Source organism: Canis aureus, chromosome 18 (assembly GCF_053574225.1).
Source record: "Canis aureus isolate CA01 chromosome 18, VMU_Caureus_v.1.0, whole genome shotgun sequence".
Taxonomy (NCBI): Eukaryota; Metazoa; Chordata; class Mammalia; order Carnivora; family Canidae; genus Canis; species Canis aureus.
Window position 1 is genome coordinate 32702128 of NC_135628.1, and position 14644 is coordinate 32716771.

At 33.0% G+C, this 14644-nt stretch overlaps 1 long non-coding RNA gene across 1 annotated transcript in view; it reads left to right on the plus strand.

Moving 5' to 3' along the window:
- The window catches only part of LOC144288333 (uncharacterized), a 63965-nt gene that overhangs the window by 23302 nt on the left and 26019 nt on the right, over window positions 1-14644 (plus strand). Inside the window, exon 2 of the long non-coding RNA XR_013356285.1 lies at window positions 1825-1915. This is a non-coding gene — a long non-coding RNA (uncharacterized LOC144288333). The remainder of the gene's footprint in view (window positions 1-1824; window positions 1916-14644) is intronic.

The following is a 14644-nucleotide window of genomic DNA, read 5'->3' on the forward strand; positions in this document are numbered from 1 at the left end:
ATTCTCTCATTTGTCACTGTTCTATCAAGCTATGCCATGTAACAGCAGGAACTCTTGATTATTTAATTGCTTGTAAGAACTCATTAAATCTGACTATCAATCATGGGACATATGGTAAACATCACCCAATGGCGTGAGAGGTTGTCGCAATGATCTGTCACTAGGGCAAACCCTTTTTTCAGCAATACAGACTTTGGTTTAGTTGTCTGATCATGATTATTTTTAATTGATATTGATTTACAAGTCAGGGCCATCTAGTAGCCTTAATCTACACTTTGAAGTTAATAATGTAAGCATTTATAATTTTATTAGAAACATACTCAAATGAATCTTTTCTGCTTTGTACCTGATTTTCTTCTGTAATAATTGAATTTATTCTTTTACAAACAGTACATAATAAATTTTGAAATCTATTATTTTTCTCTGGATAGAATTCATATAGTACTCCTTAATAAATAGAGTTTACAAAGTCAACATCAATACTTTGTTATAATCAGTTTTGGGGAAACAGCATCTTAGAGATTATTTCTGAAATGGTTCTCTTCAAATTAGAGAAAACCAAAACAACTATTTTGCTAAGGAGTAAAACCATAAAGTTCAAACCTAGAGTATTTTCCATTAAAGTGAATATAATTTTAAAATATTTATTTACAGAAAACTTTAAAAGAATCTGATCCTCCATTATTTTCAAGACTGGGGTATATGCTGCCTTTAGGAATTCAGTATAAAGCCCAATTTAAAATACAATTCTTTCTCATTAAGTCCACTTCTTAGAAAACTATGCATCTAGTGTTTATCCAAATCAGGTGTGTTTAGAGGCAAAGAAAAACAAAGCCCTAAGCTCCCTCTTCAGATGGATTTATAAGGATTGAAGCCATCTGAGAATTCATAGTTCCAGCAGCCTTCAGAATTATGTACCAGGGGCTTGTACACATGCAGGAACAAGTTTGGATTCTACTGGTGAAGCTCCTCAATATCTCACTCAACAAATATCTGTGGTGGCTGTTTACATTGAAGAAACATTTCAGTGTGGTTCCCCAAGTCCTCTGGAGAACTGGAACAGTTTGAAGTGTAATTTTTCCTCCTGGCAAAAAAACCAACTAGTTGGAGACTGTGAGGATGAATTTCAGAAGGTTTAAGACACTTCTTTCTGTTTTAAAAATATCTTCAGTAAATCAGGGTTGATAAGCCTATAATAGCAGAGACTGTATAAGGATAATATATACAACAGCTACTTACTCTTTTCTGCACTGGAGTGGCATGGGTTGTAGGTAGGTTGGTTTCAGCTGTGGGACTATTGTATCCATAGGAACAGAAGCACCACAAAGGCAAAAGTTTCATCACACTATTTCACTCATAGTATTTAGAATGAAAATATAGTAGGTGCTCCATCCCTGTTGTGGCAAATGGCAAGGCTTCATTAGTCTTTAGGGCTGAATAATATTCTGTGTGTGCCTTTGTGTGTGTGTGTGTGGGTGTGCACATGCGTGTGTGTGTGTGTGTGTGTGTGTGTGTGTGCAGCTTACATTTTCTTTCTCCATTTATCTTTCAGTGGACATTTTGGTTGTTTACATGTCTTGGTTATTGAAAATAATGCTGCAGTGAATGTGGGAGTGCACATGTTTTTGAATTAGTTTTTTTTTTCCAAATGCCCAGAGGCAGAATTGCTAGATCATATGGTAGTTCTATTAGTAGTTTAATTTTTTAAGGCATCTCAATACTGTTTCCATAGTGGCTTGTACCATTTTATATTCTCACCAACAGTGCACAAATGTCCCCTTTTCTACACATCTTTGCCAACATTTGTTATTTCTTGTCTTTTAGGCAATAGTCTTTCAGGCCTAAAATTGAATGAAATCTTGCCTTTTGTGACAACATGGATGGACTTTGAGGGCGTTATGCTCTATGAAATAAGGTAGGGAGAGACAGATATCATATGATTATGCTTATATATGCAATCTAAACAGAACAAAATAAAACCAACAAAAAAACCCAAAATTCATAGCTGAAGAGAACAGGTTGGTGCTTACCAGAGGTGGTAGATCAGGGTGGGACAAATGGGGGGAAAGAGGTGTCACAAAGTATAGATTTTCAGCTATAAAACATGTAAGTCATGGGAATGAAATGTACAGCTCGAGGACTATAGTTAATAATATGGTATTAAATATTTTAAAGTTGCTAAGAAAGTAGATCTTAAAGTTCTCATCACAAGAAAAAAAAAACTGACACTATTTATGGTGACAGATGTTAAATAGACTTATTTTTGTGCTCATTTCCCGGTACAAATATTGAATCATTATGTTGTACTCCCAAAACAAATATAATGTTGTATGTCAATTATATCTCAGTAAAAGATAAAATTAAAAAGCAGTTGTTCAATAAATATTTATGGCATAAATGAACTAATGAATGAGTCAATGACTATGATACCAAAGTGTTTCTTGGGGAGAAGAATATTTTGTTTCTTAAAATTTCTGCAGTTAATACAAAGGCTATTATTCATTTTGGGCTGCAACATGCCAACACTTTTAAATAGTATCTCACTTAATCACATAGCAAGTTAATACTCACAGAGTGCTAAGCACTGTGGTAAACCTTTGTTATCACATGTAATTATTACTCTAAATGTATCTGTAGTAGATATCATTATCAGTTCCAGTTTAGAGGAAAGGAAGCAGTGGTTCAGTGAGGTTAAGCAGCTTGTGTAAAGAGATGTAACTACTAAGTGAGAGAGTCCAGATTGGAATCCAAGTCTGCCAGCCCAAGTCTTCACTCATAACTCTAGAGCAGTAAATATGGGCCCTTGTACTTCGACTGTCTTCTTACGCTCTGGGCTAATAGGCTATGGCACACGTCCTCAGAACCCTTCTTTATACAGGGCTCCATGTGGGCACTGTTCTTTGGTGTATGAGAAAAGCCATTCTGCCATTCACCTATATTCTCAACTTCTTTTGAGCACTAACAATATAGGCACCCTATATTGGCGTATCATATGTACATAGAAAGCAATTATAAATGGAATATGAGGAGCAAAGATGGTAAATCAAGACTCTGTGTGCAAAGTAAGAATGGTTGTACTTCCGCTTTCCATATAATGTTAGAGATCTTGAACCCACACAACAGATGACTATCACTTCTCAGCTCATGTCAGGTAAGGTTAGATCTAGAGGAGTTTTCAACGCTGAAGGTCACTCATTATTTTTCTTATTGAGATGTGATGGAACACTTCTCTTACTGAGAGTTTATTTGCTTCCCTTTCTCTGATTGCTGGGAGGGCAATTCCTCTTCTTGGAGGATAATTATTAACAGTTTTTCCCCTTTATCATAATCTACATATGACCTTATCAATTGTACTGTAAGTCTTAATGTCACTTGTCTGTAAAGCTTGGCCTGGTACTGATAAGGGTTCCTCCCTTTGTGATCCTCTAGCATTTTTCTTTTACCACAACAGTGTCACACGTGTAATATAATTTATACCTTTGTGTTTCTGTCACTGCTGGTAGACCCTGAACTCTCTGAGGGTAAACTTTTTTTAAGACTGTATTTCACCCCTATTTTACAAGTTATGCTGTGTAGATTTCATCTTTTAAATTCTAACATTCCTTAATTGAATGGCTATAGTAATGACACAACCTGGCATATGCCCAGTATTCATTCATATTCTACTTTTTATTTTAGTCTTTAATTGTCAGTTTATATGCTTTATCTTTGTCCCTCATCTTTAGATTGCTCACAGCACATATATCAAAGAGGTAACAGAAAATGTTTATTACATTGAATGAAATATATTTTCTTATCAAATTAAATATTATTTTATACATATTCAAATATTATTACAATATTATTCAAATATTGATTGTTGATCTTTTGGATAGGTTACAAAAGTCAATGTTGCCCATCGCCCTCAAGTCCCAGATATGCAAATTCTTGTGGACTGTTTAAAAGTGTCCACATGGATGAAATTAAGGATACTTGAGTTGTTGGGGTAAATGATAGGATTTCTAGAAGTAACGAGTACACCCTAATAAGTCTATATAGGTCTTCTCTATTGAAAATAAATTTGCCATTTGCAGTATCAAGAAACCAATGCTGCCATATGGAACCAGTAAAAATGACAGAAAGAATACAACATTGTCCTGTATTCATAGCACAGGCACTCCGGGATGCACTTGTCTTTTTATGATTAATTTAGACATTTTCACTAATAGATTCAAAGATAATTGCCAGATAAACAGCTGTGCTATCCCTACAACAGGAGAGGAAATGAGTAAGGGATATTAAATAAGGAAAAATGTTGCTCAGGTGCATTAATCTGGAAAATGGAGCTCATTGTAAGATGCTCTGTCTTCCTTGGTATTTGGATTTGAAAATTGCAGTATTAAGGCATAAGGACATGATAGGGCACCAACAGAAGAAATAATATTCTTATAAAACCAAGGGATTATAATGTGATTATTTATGAGTGAATGAGTCTTGTGATTTTCAGTCTTTTACTAAAACTTACAGTATACTTAAGAGGAAATGTTTAAAATAATTTTTCCTAATGTGTACGAACCTTGAGCCAATGTTTCAGAGAATATTTGGGATATATAAAAAAAACAACTCATGGTAGGTGCTCTCTTGCTAATTTTAAGATGTTATTTTTGCAGAGATGAATTGTTCTGATTTGTTCAAGTACAATGTGCTGAAACCATCGATGACTTTGAAATTATTTTATAAAGTAATTGTTCCTGTTTCTAAATCAAACTCCCAGAAAACACATATCCTATTTGTAAATATGGAAAAGGCAATTGTGCAGTATCATCAAATTTACTAAATTTGATTTGATGCCAAATGTAAATAGACAATTGGATTCAGTAGTTGCCTTAATATGTTAAGTAATACCTCAGATGCTTTGGTAACATTTGTCTAAAACTGTTTTTCCTATTTTATTTGCTTGCTTCAATTTTAATGAGTATAGTGAGCCACTGTACTTTTAAAATCTTTGCACATGTAAACTATCAACTCAGGCCTTTATAGACTTAGTATATTGATGGGAACTGCATTATACTAATTTTATGACTTTCAGATAGGTTAGTGCCAGTGAGGTCAGCTCAAGAGTAATGAATGTCATTTTAAAATACCAAGAAGCATGATTATTTTCATACTGATATTGCTGTGGAAAAATACCAAAGAGGCTGTGAGATTATGCCACAAAGTATAGAAACTGTTCCAGGAAGTAAGTGCATAAACTCGGCTGTGCAAGTGTACAGAAAAACCCATTAAAACCCATTAAAAGGACCCAAACTGTAGACAGAAAATAAAAAAGGATTGATCAGCTGCATCCATGAAGGCAATAGATTGTCCATTTATTAATTAAAAGTACATTTTATATATTGTGATGTGATAAATAGTTGGGCTGTATAGGTTAATTCCCTCAGATCTGCACCGAGGGCTATTAGCATTGATAAATTATGCACTATGACATTTAACATTTCTGATTGACGGTCTAAAGGAGTGCTGTACCTGCAGCTTTGCTTCTGCTATTTACACAGCAATTTAGTCTGGCTATAGTCCACTGTGAAGTATTTCTCATGCAAGCGGGCCTACCCTCAAATAAGCATGTGCTTTTGTGGTTGTGCGATTATACTTCCAGAACCAAAATTAAATCTCTTGGAGCATAGCTGTCTCAGTCAGACAACTTCTGATATATATAAACATTATTGGGTATCACGGGCATAATGAACTTAAATACCCCAACATATGGGATGTATTGTATGCATAATAAGGAAACCTATTTCTATAATTTTTGTAGTAATATTATATAATGCTATCAACTTAATTTTATACATTGCCATAAGGACATTTTCTTTCGTGTTTCTTTCCCCACACTGTTCTATTTTTCTAAAATCAGTTTCTCTATTAACTTTCAAAAAATATGTTTGAAAAATTTTCTGAACTACATAGTTTGTTTTAAAGATTTATTCATTTATTTTAGAGAGAGAGAGAGAGAGAGAGAGAGAGAGAGAACATGCAATGAGGGAGGAGGGGTAGGGGGAAAGGAAGAGAGAGGCTCTCCAGCACACCCCCCCCCCCCCCCACTGAGTCCAGAGCCCAGTGCCACTTGGCTGGATCCCAAGATCCTGAGATCATGGCCTGAGCCAAAATCAAGACCTGGCACTTAATTGACTGAGTCACCCTGGTGCCCCTAAACTATGCAAAGTTTTAAAACTCCATCCAAATGTTTAAGAACCATGCTTCAAAGACTCTGTATGCACAAATGGTTCAGATCATGATCTCAGGTTGTGAGATTGAGCCCCATGTCAGGCTCCATGCTGTTGAGCCTGGAGACTGTTAAGATTCTTTCTTCCTCTCCCTCACTTGTTGCCTCTCGCTCCTCATTCTCTCTCTCTCTCAAAAAAACAAACAACTCCAATAAAAAAATATACAAACAAAAAACCCCTTAAAACCAATGCATTAAAGGATCAAACTATTTCCAAGTAACTTAACTATGTCCAAGAAACTGGCACAAGAATACTTGTGGAAATTTAAAACTGTTCATCTATCAGCAAGGTAAAATTCCCATAGCCAGTATCCAATAAGAAAAAAAAAAAACAAAAACGAATCTTTTAAAGAAAAGATGACACCTAAGAAGAAGAAATTATGATAGAAACTATCTAAAATGAAGCAGAAGAAACACATTAATCTCATCATGGAACTGTAGACAAGTGTTGAGTATCTGAACTTGCATGTAATTTGAGTCACTGAAAGAAAAAAGAAAAAGAGCTGGCAGAAATATTTGAAGTGATAATGGCCCAAAATTTTCCAATTTTGATAAAATCTGTAAACATGTAGATCCAAAAATGTTAATAAATCCTAACCATAAGATATATGAAGTACACAGAAACAAATCATAATCAAGTTTTATAAAAGCAAACATTAAAGAGAAAAATCATAAGAGCATCCATAGAAACAAGAAGTATTATAGAGAAAGCAAAACAAAACAAATTCTCATTGAAACAATGTAAGTAAGACAACAGTGGAATAACATTTTTAAAGGACCAAAACTAAAAAGAAACAAACCTCCAAATCTGTGAACCTACAATTTTTTTCAGGCAATATAATATTTAAAAGCAAAGGTAAAATTTTTTTAGACGTATAAAGGCTGAAATAATTTATAATCAGCAGAAATGTATTAGGAGAAATATTAAAGGAAGCCATTGAAGAAGAAAATGGACATATAGGTTGATGAAAGGAATGAAGATCATAAATATAGTAACTACATTGGAAAATGCATGTTATTTATAAATACTTCATCTCATTAGATAATTAACTGCTTAAACAAAAATAATGGCAATGTGAAACAGATTTTATAACTTATGTTGATGTTTGAAAAATTAGTACAGAGGCTAGGAGGGGAAGAAAGAAATGGTGTCTAAGGCATTATAGCACACATAAAATGGTATAACCTCACCTGCAAGCAGACTGATTAAGTTCAAGATATGTACTATAAACCCCAAAATAACCACTAAAAATAACAAAGAGGTATAGCTTATGTAGGAGAAAAAAAGGAATCATAAAAAATACAATAAATCTCAAACCAGAAAAATAAATGTGAAGCTAACACTAACATAAAGAAAGCTAGAATAACTCTAAGAATATTAGACAGTCTACTTCAGAGCAAAGATTATTACCAGGAACAAAGGTTCATTTCATAATGATAAAGGGGTCAATTAACCAAAGAGGCATACAAAAATCCTAAGTATACGTACCTCTAACAAAAGTCCTTCAAAATACATCAAACAAAAACTGACAGAAGAGCTAGAATAGACAAATTCACAGGTGTAATTGGAGAATCAATATCACCCTTTTATTTGAGAAGCAGTAGATCCCCCTCAAATAATCTATGGGAATATAAAAGACTTGAACAACATTATCGATAATTTGACCTAATATTTATAGAAGAGTCTACACAACAGCAGTTGAACACCTATTTCTGACAAGAGCACATGGACCATTTACCAAGATAAATGGTATTGTGAGCAGTAAAACAAGTCTCATATTTCAAAACATCAAGCCATGCCAATCATGTTCTCTAGTCACACAAAAAATTAAATTAGAAATGAAAACCAAAATGTCTTCTGGAAAGTCCCAAATATTGAGGAGTAAATACACTTAAAACAACCTTTAAGTTAAAGAGGAAAATATAAAGTGGTATTAGATAACATCTGGGAACAAATGAAAATAGAATCACAACACATCAAAACTTGTGAAATATAACTAAAGCAGTACTTGTAGGAGATTTAAAGCACTTAATGATGATATTAGAAGAGAACAAAGTTCATAAATCAGTGACCCCAGGTTTCCCCTTGAATAACTAGAAAAAGAACAAATCAAACCCACAATAAAAAGAAAAAAAAGGGAATAAATTTAAGAGCAAACATTAATGAAATAGAAAGTAGAAAAGCAATTGAAAAAATTAATCAAACCAAATATTGGTCGTTTGATCAATAAAATTCATATACCTTTAGCTAAACTGCTAAGAAAAATATGGAAAGAAATTGTAACCTAACCAATATCAGATTTGAGATGGGTTATAATATCACTATAGATTCTACAAATATTCAAAGGATAGGAAAATATTATCAACAACTTTATGCCAATACATTTTAGAACTTAGATGAAATGGACAAATTCCCCCAAAATTGTAGCTTACTCAAGATAAAATAGATAACCCGAGTAGCCCAAAAACTAGTAGAGAGATTAAAGTTATAGGTAAAAACTTCCCAAAAAAGACAATTTGAGCCCCAAATGACTTAAATGACAAATTCTGCCTAACATATAAAGAACAATACTAAATCTGTGCAAAATCTTCCAGAAAACTAAAGTGAAACCCAGTCCTGATACTAAAACTAGGTAAGAGGTACTACAAGAAAACCACAAACCAAAAACTCTCCAAGCATAATAGGATAATTCTACACAAAATTTTAACAAATTATGTCCAACATTCCATAAAATGGATAATATTTTATGACAAAGTTTTAAGCCAGGAATGCAAAGTTTGGCTTAACATTAAAATGTCACTGTGATTCCCAACATCAGTAAACAACAACAAAATCACCTCAACAAATGTAAATGTCCATCAATAGATGAATGGATCAACACACGGCTTTATGTCTATACAATGGAATACTATTCAGAAATAAAAAAAATGAACTCTTGAATCATATATAAATATTAAAATAAAAATGGAGAATAAAAAGCCTTTCAAAAGAGTATGTAATTGTTGAATCACTGTTGTATAACTGAAATTAATGTCAACTATACTTCAATTAAAAATTAAAGAAAAATGAATGTGTACTGTATGGTTTATATAAATTTATGGAAAGTGCAAACCTCTGTAGTGATAGAATGTACATTAGTGAATCTCTGGGGAAAGGTTAGGAGAGGGATAAAGTAGGGGAGCTGGGAAGAACTCAATGAAATGGATTACAAATAGGCACAAGGACACTTTCAGGAGTGATGGATATATTATCTTGATTGTGGGGATAGTTTCATGGGTGTTTACCCATGTCAAATCTTATCAAACTGTATACCTTAAATATGTGCAATTTATACTGGTTACATCTCAATAAAGTGATGTTTAGAATTTCAGAGTCCTTCTGATATAGATTATCATAATCTTCAGAATCATGGCGTTGGTCCTTCTTGGCTGATGGGAGGGATAGTCTTTCACACTTGTCCCTGCCACCTCTTCTCTCCCAAATTTCAAACAGTTTTAATTGATTCTGGTAGAGGGACAAATTTTCCTTTCTTTTAAAATTTTATTTAAAGTGCTATGGGAGTAAGACCTCAAGAAAAATCTTTATGTCACCTGTGAGTTGCTATGTCTAAGAATCAGTTATTATTGAAATTTAGAATCCACCAATTGACCAGCAAATATGTACTTAAACACTTTATAGGAACTTCTGTTTTGTTGACAAGGTTGATTCCGTGCTAAAGAAATTTCAGTCAACATGGATGTTTGGCTTGGTTCTGAGACCCATGTGTTAAAATAGTCATAGAAACACTATTATAGTAGCTCCAAACTATAAATAACAAGTGTCTGATTTATAGAGTAGGTAAACAAATGATGATATATTTATATAAGGAAATACTATAGAACAATGAAATACCATATACCTTTACTTAACAAAATGGATAAATTATACAAATAACAGTGTTGAAGGAAATGAGCTAAACACAAATGATATGATTCCATTTTATATAAAGGTCAAAAACTAGTAAAATTAAGCAGTAATATTAAAAATTAAAAGAGTGTTTATTTTGGGAAGGGAAGAGGGAGGGTAATTGGGATGGGTCCTAAAGTAGCCTTGTGGTATGTTCATTAATTGCTGTCTTTTAACTGGTTGGTGGTTACATGAATGTGCTCACTTTGTAATTCATTTACTCCTATAATTAACAACATTAGTTCATCAAGTATAAACAAAAAAATTTTGAAAACGTCACATAAAAGTAGTCCAGTTATTTAAGAGTTACTTAGCAAGGGATCTATCTACCTGTGTCAGATTCTTCTTATTTTTAATATCAAATTTTAATTCATTTTAATTCAGGTCAAGATAAGGAAATTAAAAATTAAAATGAATTCAGCTGTTTTGTTTAATAATTTAAATAATTTCTAGATTAGATTAGAGAAATTATAATTTCTCACCCAGAGTTAGAGTTCTATCTGTGATAGAAATTACAGTTTGATGGAAAACCATCATTTGCTATGATCCAGTTAGCCAAGCCTATGAGCTGATTCCTGTTTACCTGGGAATAACTTGTTTGACTTATAGGACAACCATCCTGTAAAATGCAAACCTACCATAAAGTACAAATAATGGGCCTGGGTTTTGCAAGATCATTAAAATATCTAAACAATAATTTTGTCATTGACATGCACCTTTCCCTGCCTTGACATTTTAGTTTCAGTCCTACTAACCTCTAGGAAGCCTCAACAATCCAAAAACTTGTATTTGAAAAATGTGACACATTTATCAACACACACGTTAGCAATTCCTTGGGTGATGGCTTGTGTCTGTGCTAGCTAAGTAATGAATATTCATTCCAAGACTAGGGTTTGGGCGGAAGAGGGGTGGCTGGAAATGTTTCTCATCTCTATCCCTCTTCTTTACATTGCTTGTGCATCATGTTTCAGATACCGCTCTGAACTGTTGGGACAATATACTGAGTGACCTGTCACCTCAACCATGGGCACATTCAACACCAGTACACACTATGTTGGGGTCGTGTGTAAAAGAAATATGTTCCTTGATTTGAAGTCCATGATAGCCTGTGAGATGGTATCACTTTTGAATATTTTAATTTCTTTTGGACATCTCCATTTTATTGATTCTTCCATGTGGTAGAATGAGGAGACATCTCCTTTTTTAATAACTCACTCTCTTAGAGCTTCAAATTTCTCAGCTTTAAAATGAAGTTTGTAACATCAATTTCCTAAGACGATTTTTAAAGAATATATGTAGTAATATACAGAAACTATCTAATCCAGTGATTGCCAAGTAATAGGTACATAATATTTAAAACTTCTGAAGGTGGGGGAAAGCATAGGAGAGAAGAGGAAAAGAAGAAGAAGGAAATGTAGGAATAGTGACAAAAAGGTTATAAAATTTACATTATGAACTAATATAAAACAATGATTAATATCAAAATATAAAAGCTAAAAATATGAAGCATTATTCCAAAAGTTCAATAGTTTGTCTTTTTAAGCAGGTTGATTATGAAGGGGGATTTTTTTGTGCTTACCATGTTACAAAATCCAGAACATAATATTTAAAATAGATACACACTGCTTCTTGTCACATGTCATAAAATTAGTTCCTAAGATGGTTTAAAAATGTTTCTCAAATATTTTTAGGATCTTTGGATATCTTTTAATACATCTAATAGGAAAAGGATATCATCAAATTGTTCAGTTGGTAGATGCAGAATAGGTAAGAGATAAGTAAAACTTGAAGCAGTTACTATTTATTCCATATATTATTGTAAAACATTATTATTTTTGCAGAAAGCTATAGGTCTTATTAGCAAAGGAGAGGGATGGGGAAGGTGGGAGGAAGGAGAACAGAAGGCAGCACTGTGAAAGTGGCATCCCAGGGAGTGTAACAGGGGAGTTCTGGAAATCTTGATTTTTTTTTTTGCCCATTTTCCCCCCACAAACTATCTCTTCTGTTGATAAGCAGGCACATTAATTCTATTTGATTTCCATTAAAAAAAATCTATGAAAAACCTCTTTATTGATAGCTGGGAAGATTTGTCAGACTATTTCCTGTTTCTCTTAAGACATTTCCCATGTATTATTACTTGTTATGTCTGAATGTCTGTGAGATTGTCCTTCTGTTTTGGTTTTATAATGAAGTTACCATGAAAATGCGTCACATCTTTTGTCCTTGCCTCCAGTTTCAGTCATTATTACCAACATGAAAAAATCCACTGAGTTTTATGAATTCTCTTTTATTTTTAGATCTAGAGTTTGGTGAGAAACCATGAACTTCACAACCCCTATGCAGTAAATAGACTTGACTCTCCAGTTTCTTTTTCTTTCACTTTTCTCTATTGGTTTAGAAAAGGTAAAATAAAGTTGCTTTAGAAGCATATAGTCTCAAATAGAGCAATTGTAAGAAGGGCTTATCCTGTTTGATACAACTAAGTCTTCCAAGTCTTTCCATTTTTGAAACAGAAAGACTATTTTTAAAATAAAGATCAAAAAGAGAACAGAGTTGTTTAGCTACTAAAATGAGCTTGGATATAGTCTTCCAGGAAGGCAACGTAAAGCTACACACACAGATCAGATCTTTAAATAGTAAGATGCTAATGAAAATACACGATTTTTCCTTACTATATTATAAAAATATGCAGTAAGTTTAAAACCTGGATCTAGAATTTTAGTCCCAAAGGTGCAAATAAAATAATTCTAAGGTGAAGCAAAAATGCCTTTGTGTTACTACCCATAATATAAAAGACAAGTCAAAAAGTGTAACCTAGATATTTTACTTGCCTATGAATTTCTCTTTGGTTGCACCTTGCCTTAAAAGTTGTCCTCTAATGTAGAATGATTCACCATGTCTAAGAAGTGTTTTAAAATTGACATGTTTAAAAAATATTACTGGTCTACTAAAACTTGTTTTATACATAACATTTTAATCCTGGATCTCTTATTAAATTATAGTGAACTTTTAGAAAGTAAGGCTGTGAGATCATTCAACACTGTACTCTTTCCTCAGTTACAGACCAGTACCTAACATAGGGTTTTGCAAAAAATGATGTGATTCTCTTATAGTTTATCTATTTGTAAGAAGAAATACAATTGGGATCAGGAGTTTAATCACCTTTTTAAAAATCCTGTTAAGGGGGGAAAAGATATGGAGAAAGCATACGGCGTTGGTCAAATCTCACTCTATCACTTCTGAACTGTGCGGAGTCTAAGGTCTAAAATGGGATTAATAATATCAAATTTGAAGGAATGTTCCATAGAATAAATGAGATTGCATGAAAATGAGTAAGTAGATTGTCAAATGATGGAAAGAGAGATCTCTGAGTTACATCCCTTTGCACCTAGTTTCCTTAAAATTAGTTTAAGGCATATTTGTAGTTTATTCCTAAAATCCTGCCACAACAATTCCCACCACAGTAGATCCCAGCTTGTGTATGGATTGTGGTGGCACTTGTTATCATCAGGCTCTCTGCTATTAAGACCCGTGAGAATGTGATTCAAATAGAACTGGACTCTCTTAAAAAAGAGAGTGAGTTAGCCTTTGAGTGAATATTAGGACAAAGACCTTGATAAAAAGATACTAAGAGCTAGCATTTTTCTTATGCATTATGAGCTGAACTGAAATAAATACTGAAGTTTCATTTGGCACATTTTTGGCATCATTTCTCTATACACTATCTCTAATGGGTACAGGGCATGGCCCTATTAGAATACCACAAGATGTTTTCATAGTACTGGGATGAAACTCAAGTAGGTTTTGAGTGTGAGTGAGAAGGACACTGTCAGCCAAGAAACAAAAGGAAGAATTTACTTTCTGTGAACTCATCAAGGAGTTAAAAATAGATGGACATTTATCTACAATTCACACTTGATTATTTTTGTTCATTTCATGTTTCTTATTTGGTATAATGTCACTTAAACTGACATTATTACTTTTTATCATAATAGAGGATACTAAGCAAACTAGATAAAATTCTAATATTCTTTAACTAATATGTTTTAAATTGTATTATTGTAATATAATTAGTTATATTTACATCTGGTAATAGGAGATAAATGAAGGTTTTTCACAGTATCATTAACTAACATTACTTGATTAACAACAATTGTTAGTCTATATTGAACAGCATTTAGAACTTAATATGTGCATAATTTTTATCACTTATTAGTATCTATTTTGTACTGTTTTATCAAGATCTTGACATTTAATACTCTATTAAAAGAACACTGGTTTATTTTAATGTCTTTAGTGACATTCTTAGGATTGTAACACCAAATGAAAATTTAACAAAAACTTATTTACTCTAGAGTATGTAGTGATTAAGAATAATAAACCTTAAACCTTAAATCTGTTACATAATAATTTGTTGAGAAGGAGAACCTGAAGGA